Here is a 9,106-nt window from a genome sequence, read left to right on the forward strand (position 1 = left end):
AATGCTGGTGACGAAAAAATGCTGGTGACGAAAAATGACGAAAGATGCTGGTGACGAAAAATGACGAAAGATGCTGGTGACGAAAAATGATGAAAAAATGCTGATGACGAAAAATGATGAAAAATGCTGGTGACGAAAAATGACGAAAAATGCTGGTGACGAAAAATGACGAAAAATGCTGGTGACGAAAAAATGCTGGTGACGAAAAAAGATGAAAAATGCTGGTGACGAAAAAATACTGTTGACGAAAAATGACTAAAAATGCTAGTGACGAAAACATGCTGGTGACAAAAAATGGCGAAAAATGCTGGTGACGAAAAATGCTGGTGACGAAAAAATGCTGGTGACGAAAAATGACGAAAAATGCTGGTGACGAAAAAATGCTGGTGACGAAAAATGCTGGTGACGAAAAATGACGAAAAATGCTGGTGACAAAAAAAATGCTGGTGACCAAAAATGACGAAAAATGCTGGTGACGAAAAAATGCTGGTGACGAAAAAAATGCTGGTGACGAAAAATTACGAAAAATGCTGGTGACAAAAAAAATGCTGGTGACGAAAAAATACTGTTGACGAAAAATGACTAAAAATGCTGGTGACGAAAACATGCTGGTGACGAAAAATGGCGAAAAATGCTGGTGACGAAAAAATGCTGGTGACGAAAAATGAAGAAAGATGCTGGTGACGAAAAATGACGAAAAAATGCTGGTGACGAAAAATGATGAAAAATGCTGGTGACTAAAAAAATGCTGGTGACGAAAAATGACGAAAAATGCTGGTGACGAAAAAATGCTGGTGACGAAAAATGCTGGTGACGAAAAATGACGAAAAATGCTGGTGACAAAAAAAATGCTGGTGACCAAAAATGACGAAAAATGCTGGTGACGAAAAATGCTGGTGACGAAAAATTACGAAAAATGCTGGTGACGAAAAAATGCTGGTGACGAAAAATGATGAAAAATGCTGGTGACGAAAAAATGCTGGTGACGAAAAAAGCTGGTGACGAAAAAAATGCTGGTGACGAAAAATGACGAAAAATGCTGGTGAAGAAAAAATGCTGGTGACGAAAAATGAAGAAAAATGCTGGTGACGAAAAAATACTGTTGACGAAAAATGACTAAAAATGCTGGTGACGAAAACATGCTGGTGACGAAAAATGGCGAAAAATGCTGGTGACGAAAAAATGCTGGTGACGAAAAATGACGAAAGATGCTGGTGACGAAAAATGACGAAAAAATGCTGGTGACGAAAAATGATGAAAAATGCTGGTGACGAAAAAATGCTGGTGACGAAAAATGACGAAAGATGCTGGTGACGAAAAATGACGAAAAAATGCTGATGACGAAAAATGATGAAAAATGCTGGTGACGAAAAAATGCTGGTGACGAAAAATGATGAAAAATGCTGGTGACGAAAACATGCTGGTGACGAAAAATGGCGAAAAATGCTGGTGACGAAAAAATGCTGGTGACGAAAAATGACGAAAGATGCTGGTGACGAAAAATGACGAAAAAATGCTGGTGACGAAAAATGATGAAAAATGCTGGTGACGAAAAAATGCTGGTGACGAAAAATGACGAAAGATGCTGGTGACGAAAAATGACGAAAGATGCTGGTGACGAAAAATGATGAAAAAATGCTGATGACGAAAAATGATGAAAAATGCTGGTGACGAAAAATGACGAAAAATGCTGGTGACGAAAAATGACGAAAAATGCTGGTGACGAAAAAATGCTGGTGACGAAAAAAGATGAAAAATGCTGGTGACGAAAAAATACTGTTGACGAAAAATGACTAAAAATGCTAGTGACGAAAACATGCTGGTGACAAAAAATGGCGAAAAATGCTGGTGACGAAAAATGCTGGTGACGAAAAAATGCTGGTGACGAAAAATGACGAAAAATGCTGGTGACGAAAAAATGCTGGTGACGAAAAATGCTGGTGACGAAAAATGACGAAAAATGCTGGTGACAAAAAAAATGCTGGTGACCAAAAATGACGAAAAATGCTGGTGACGAAAAAATGCTGGTGACGAAAAAAATGCTGGTGACGAAAAATTACGAAAAATGCTGGTGACAAAAAAAATGCTGGTGACGAAAAAATACTGTTTACGAAAAATGACTAAAAATGCTGGTGACGAAAACATGCTGGTGACGAAAAATGGCGAAAAATGCTGGTGACGAAAAAATGCTGGTGACGAAAAATGAAGAAAGATGCTGGTGACGAAAAATGACGAAAAAATGCTGGTGACGAAAAATGATGAAAAATGCTGGTGACGAAAAAATGCTGGTGACGAAAAATGACGAAAGATGCTGGTGACGAAAAATGACGAAAAAATGCTGGTGACGAAAAATGATGAAAAATGCTGGTGACGAAAAAATGCTGGTGACGAAAAATGACGAAAGATGCTGGTGACGAAAAATGACGAAAAAATGCTGATGACGAAAAATGATGAAAAATGCTGGTGACGAAAAAATGCTGGTGACGAAAAATGATGAAAAATGCTGGTGACGAAAAAATGCTGGTGACGAAAAATGCTGGTGACGAAAAAATGCTGGTGACGAAAAATGACGAAAAATGCTGGTGACGAAAAAATGCTGGTGACGAAAAATGCTGGTGACGAAAAATGACGAAAAATGCTGGTGACAAAAAAAATGCTGGTGACCAAAAATGACGAAAAATGCTGGTGACGAAAAAATGCTGGTGACGAAAAATGACGAAAAATGCTGGTGACGAAAAATGACGAAAAATGCTGGTGACGAAAAATGACGAAAAATGCTGGTGACGAGAAATGCTGGTGACGAAAAAAATGCTGGTGACGAAAAATGACGAAAAATGCTGGTGACGAAAAATGACGAAAAATGCTGGTGACGAAAAATGCTGGTGACGAGAAATGCTGGTGACGAAAAAAATGCTGGTGACGAAAAATGACGAAAAATGCTGGTGACGAAAAATGACGAAAAATGCTGGTGACGAAAAAATGCTGGTGACGAAAAATGATGAAAAATGCTGGTGACGAAAAAATACTGTTTACGAAAAATGACTAAAAATGCTGGTGACGAAAACATGCTGGTGACGAAAAATGGCGAAAAATGCTGGTGACGAAAAAATGCTGGTGACGAAAAATGAAGAAAGATGCTGGTGACGAAAAATGACGAAAAAATGCTGGTGACAAAAAATGATGAAAAATGCTGGTGACGAAAAAATGCTGGTGACGAAAAATGACGAAAGATGCTGGTGACGAAAAATGACGAAAAAATGCTGGTGACGAAAAATGATGAAAAATGCTGGTGACGAAAAAATGCTGGTGACGAAAAATGACGAAAGATGCTGGTGACGAAAAATGACGAAAAAATGCTGATGACGAAAAATGATGAAAAATGCTGGTGACGAAAAAATGCTGGTGACGAAAAATGATGAAAAATGCTGGTGACGAAAAAATGCTGGTGACGAAAAATGCTGGTGACGAAAAAATGCTGGTGACGAAAAATGACGAAAAATGCTGGTGACGAAAAAATGCTGGTGACGAAAAATGCTGGTGACGAAAAATGACGAAAAATGCTGGTGACAAAAAAAATGCTGGTGACCAAAAATGACGAAAAATGCTGGTGACGAAAAAATGCTGGTGACGAAAAATGACGAAAAATGCTGGTGACGAAAAATGACGAAAAATGCTGGTGACGAGAAATGCTGGTGACGAAAAAAATGCTGGTGACGAAAAATGATGAAAAATGCTGGTGACGAAAAAATGCTGGTGACGAAAAATGATGAAAAATGCTGGTGACGAAAAAATGCTGGTGACGAAAAATGCTGGTGACGAAAAAATGCTGGTGACGAAAAATGACGAAAAATGCTGGTGACGAAAAAATGCTGGTGACGAAAAATGCTGGTGACGAAAAATGACGAAAAATGCTGGTGACAAAAAAAATGCTGGTGACCAAAAATGACGAAAAATGCTGGTGACGAAAAAATGCTGGTGACGAAAAATGACGAAAAATGCTGGTGACGAAAAATGACGAAAAATGCTGGTGACGAGAAATGCTGGTGACGAAAAAAATGCTGGTGACGAAAAATGACGAAAAATGCTGGTGACGAAAAATGACGAAAAATGCTGGTGACGAGAAATGCTGGTGACGAAAAAAATGCTGGTGACGAAAAATGACGAAAAATGCTGGTGACGAAAAATGACGAAAAATGCTGGTGACGAAAAAATGCTGGTGACGAAAAATGATGAAAAATGCTGGTGACGAAAAAATACTGTTTACGAAAAATGACTAAAAATGCTGGTGACGAAAACATGCTGGTGACGAAAAATGGCGAAAAATGCTGGTGACGAAAAAATGCTGGTGACGAAAAATGAAGAAAGATGCTGGTGACGAAAAATGACGAAAAAATGCTGGTGACGAAAAATGATGAAAAATGCTGGTGACGAAAAAATGCTGGTGACGAAAAATGAAGAAAGATGCTGGTGACGAAAAATGACGAAAAAATGCTGGTGACGAAAAATGATGAAAAATGCTGGTGACGAAAAAATGCTGGTGACGAAAAATGACGAAAGATGCTGGTGACGAAAAATGACGAAAAAATGCTGATGACGAAAAATGATGAAAAATGCTGGTGACGAAAAATGACGAAAAATGCTGGTGACGAAAAATGACGAAAAATGCTGGTGACGAAAAAATGCTGGTGACGAAAAAAGATGAAAAATGCTGGTGACGAAAAAATACTGTTGACGAAAAATGACTAAAAATGCTAGTGACGAAAACATGCTGGTGACGAAAAATGGCGAAAAATGCTGGTGACGAAAAATGCTGGTGACGAAAAAATGCTGGTGACGAAAAATGACGAAAAATGCTGGTGACGAAAAAATGCTGGTGACGAAAAATGCTGGTGACGAAAAATGACGAAAAATGCTGGTGACAAAAAAAATGCTGGTGACCAAAAATGACGAAAAATGCTGGTGACGAAAAAATGCTGGTGACGAAAAATGACGAAAAATGCTGGTGACGAAAAATGACGAAAAATGCTGGTGACGAGAAATGCTGGTGACGAAAAAAATGCTGGTGACGAAAAATTACGAAAAATGCTGGTGACAAAAAAAATGCTGGTGACAAAAAATGATGAAAAATGCTGGTGACGAAAAAATACTGTTGACGAAAAATGACTAAAAATGCTGGTGACGAAAACATGCTGGTGACGAAAAATGGCGAAAAATGCTGGTGACGAAAAAATGCTGGTGACGAAAAATGAAGAAAGATGCTGGTGACGAAAAATGACGAAAAAATGCTGGTGACGAAAAATGATGAAAAATGCTGGTGACGAAAAAATGCTGGTGACGAAAAATGACGAAAGATGCTGGTGACGAAAAATGACGAAAAAATGCTGATGACGAAAAATGATGAAAAATGCTGGTGACGAAAAATGACGAAAAATGCTGGTGACGAAAAATGACGAAAAATGCTGGTGACGCAAAAATGCTGGTGACGAAAAATGATGAAAAATGCTGGTGACGAAAAAATACTGTTGACGAAAAATGACTAAAAATGCTAGTGACGAAAACATGCTGGTGACGAAAAATGGCGAAAAATGCTGGTGACGAAAAAATGCTGGTGACGAAAAATGACGAAAGATGCTGGTGACGAAAAAATGCTGGTGACGAAAAAAGATGAAAAATGCTGGTGACGAAAAAATACTGGTGACGAAAAATGAAGAAAGATGCTGGTGACGAAAAATGACGAAAAAATGCTGGTGACGAAAAATGATGAAAAATGCTGGTGACGAAAAAATGCTGGTGACGAAAAATGACGAAAGATGCTGGTGACGAAAAATGACGAAAAAATGCTGATGACGAAAAATGATGAAAAATGCTGGTGACGAAAAATGACGAAAAATGCTGGTGACGAAAAAATGCTGGTGACGAAAAAAGATGAAAAATGCTGGTGACGAAAAAATACTGGTGACGAAAAATGAAGAAAGATGCTGGTGACGAAAAATGACGAAAAAATGCTGGTGACGAAAAATGATGAAAAATGCTGGTGACGAAAAAATGCTGGTGACGAAAAATGACGAAAGATGCTGGTGACGAAAAATGACGAAAAAATGCTGATGACGAAAAATGATGAAAAATGCTGGTGACGAAAAATGACGAAAAATGCTGGTGACGAAAAATGACGAAAAATGCTGGTGACGCAAAAATGCTGGTGACGAAAAATGATGAAAAATGCTGGTGACGAAAAAATACTGTTGACGAAAAATGACTAAAAATGCTAGTGACGAAAACATGCTGGTGACGAAAAATGGCGAAAAATGCTGGTGACGAAAAAATGCTGGTGACGAAAAATGACGAAAGATGCTGGTGACGAAAAATGACGAAAAAATGCTGGTGACGAAAAATGACGAAAGATGCTGGTGACGAAAAATGACGAAAAAATGCTGGTGACGAAAAAATGCTGGTGACGAAAAATGCTGGTGACGAAAAATGACGAAAAATGCTGGTGACAAAAAAAATGCTGGTGACCAAAAATGACGAAAAATGCTGGTGACGAAAAATGCTGGTGACGAAAAATTACGAAAAATGCTGGTGACGAAAAAATGCTGGTGACGAAAAATGATGAAAAATGCTGGTGACGAAAAAATGCTGGTGACGAAAAAAGCTGGTGACGAAAAAAATGCTGGTGACGAAAAATGACGAAAAATGCTGGTGAAGAAAAAATGCTGGTGACGAAAAATGTCGAAAAATGCTGGTGACGAAAAAATACTGTTGACGAAAAATGACTAAAAATGCTGGTGACGAAAACATGCTGGTGACGAAAAATGGCGAAAAATGCTGGTGACGAAAAAATGCTGGTGACGAAAAATGACGAAAGATGCTGGTGACGAAAAATGACGAAAAAATGCTGGTGACGAAAAATGATGAAAAATGCTGGTGACGAAAAAATGCTGGTGACGAAAAATGACGAAAGATGCTGGTGACGAAAAATGACGAAAAAATGCTGATGACGAAAAATGATGAAAAATGCTGGTGACGAAAAAATGCTGGTGACGAAAAATGATGAAAAATGCTGGTGACGAAAACATGCTGGTGACGAAAAAAGGCGAAAAATGCTGGTGACGAAAAAATGCTGGTGACGAAAAATGACGAAAGATGCTGGTGACGAAAAATGACGAAAAAATGCTGGTGACGAAAAATGATGAAAAATGCTGGTGACGAAAAAATGCTGGTGACGAAAAATGACGAAAGATGCTGGTGACGAAAAATGACGAAAGATGCTGGTGACGAAAAAATGCTGGTGACGAAAAATGACGAAAGATGCTGGTGACGAAAAATGACGAAAAAATGCTGGTGACGAAAAATGATGAAAAATGCTGGTGACGAAAAAATGCTGGTGACGAAAAATGACGAAAGATGCTGGTGACGATAAATGACGAAAAAATGCTGGTGACGAAAAATGATGAAAAATGCTGGTGACGAAAAAATGCTGGTGACGAAAAATGACGAAAGATGCTGGTGACGAAAAATGACGAAAAAATGCTGATGACGAAAAATGATGAAAAATGCTGGTGACGAAAAATGACGAAAAATGCTGGTGACGAAAAATGACGAAACATGCTGGTGACGCAAAAATGCTGGTGACGAAAAATGATGAAAAATGCTGGTGACGAAAAAATACTGTTGACGAAAAATGACTAAAAATGCTAGTGACGAAAACATGCTGGTGACGAAAAATGGCGAAAAATGCTGGTGACGAAAAAATGCTGGTGACGAAAAATGACGAAAGATGCTGGTGACGAAAAATGACGAAAAATGCTGGTGACGAAAAATGACGAAAAATGCTGGTGACGAAAAATGATGAAAAATGCTGGTGACGAAAAAATGCTGGTGACGAAAAATGACGAAAGATGCTGGTGACGAAAAATGACGAAAAAATGCTGATGACGAAAAATGATGAAAAATGCTGGTGACGAAAAAATGCTGGTGACGAAAAATGACTAAAAATGCTGGTGACGAAAAAATGCTGGTGACGAAAAATGAAGAAAGATGCTGGTGACGAAAAATGACGAAAAAATGCTGGTGACGAAAAATGATGAAAAATGCTGGTGACAAAAAAATGCTGGTGACGAAAAATGACGAAAGATGCTGGTGACGAAAAATGACGAAAAAATGCTGGTGACGAAAAATGATGAAAAATGCTGGTGACGAAAAAATGCTGGTGACGAAAAATGACGAAAGATGCTGGTGACGAAAAATGACAAAAAAATGCTGATGACGAAAAATGATGAAAAATGCTGGTGACGAAAAAATGCTGGTGACGAAAAATGATGAAAAATGCTGGTGACGAAAAAATGCTGGTGACGAAAAATGCTGGTGACGAAAAAATGCTGGTGACGAAAAATGACGAAAAATGCTGGTGACGAAAAAATGCTGGTGACGAAAAATGCTGGTGACGAAAAATGACGAAAAATGCTGGTGACAAAAAAAATGCTGGTGACCAAAAATGACGAAAAATGCTGGTGACGAAAAAATGCTGGTGACGAAAAATGACGAAAAATGCTGGTGACGAAAAATGACGAAAAATGCTGGTGACGAGAAATGCTGGTGACGAAAAAAATGCTGGTGACGAAAAATGATGAAAAATGCTGGTGACGAAAAAATGCTGGTGACGAAAAATGATGAAAAATGCTGGTGACGAAAAAATGCTGGTGACGAAAAATGCTGGTGACGAAAAAATGCTGGTGACGAAAAATGACGAAAAATGCTGGTGACGAAAAAATGCTGGTGACGAAAAATGCTGGTGACGAAAAATGACGAAAAATGCTGGTGACAAAAAAAATGCTGGTGACCAAAAATGACGAAAAATGCTGGTGACGAAAAAATGCTGGTGACGAAAAATGACGAAAAATGCTGGTGACGAAAAATGACGAAAAATGCTGGTGACGAGAAATGCTGGTGACGAAAAAAATGCTGGTGACGAAAAATGACGAAAAATGCTGGTGACGAAAAATGACGAAAAATGCTGGTGACGAGAAATGCTGGTGACGAAAAAAATGCTGGTGACGAAAAATGACGAAAAATGCTGGTGACGAAAAATGACGAAAAATGCTGGTGA

This window comes from Gymnoscopelus microlampas (assembly GCF_963454915.1).
Source record: "Gymnoscopelus microlampas genome assembly, chromosome: 6".
Lineage (NCBI taxonomy): Eukaryota > Metazoa > Chordata > Actinopteri > Myctophiformes > Myctophidae > Gymnoscopelus > Gymnoscopelus microlampas.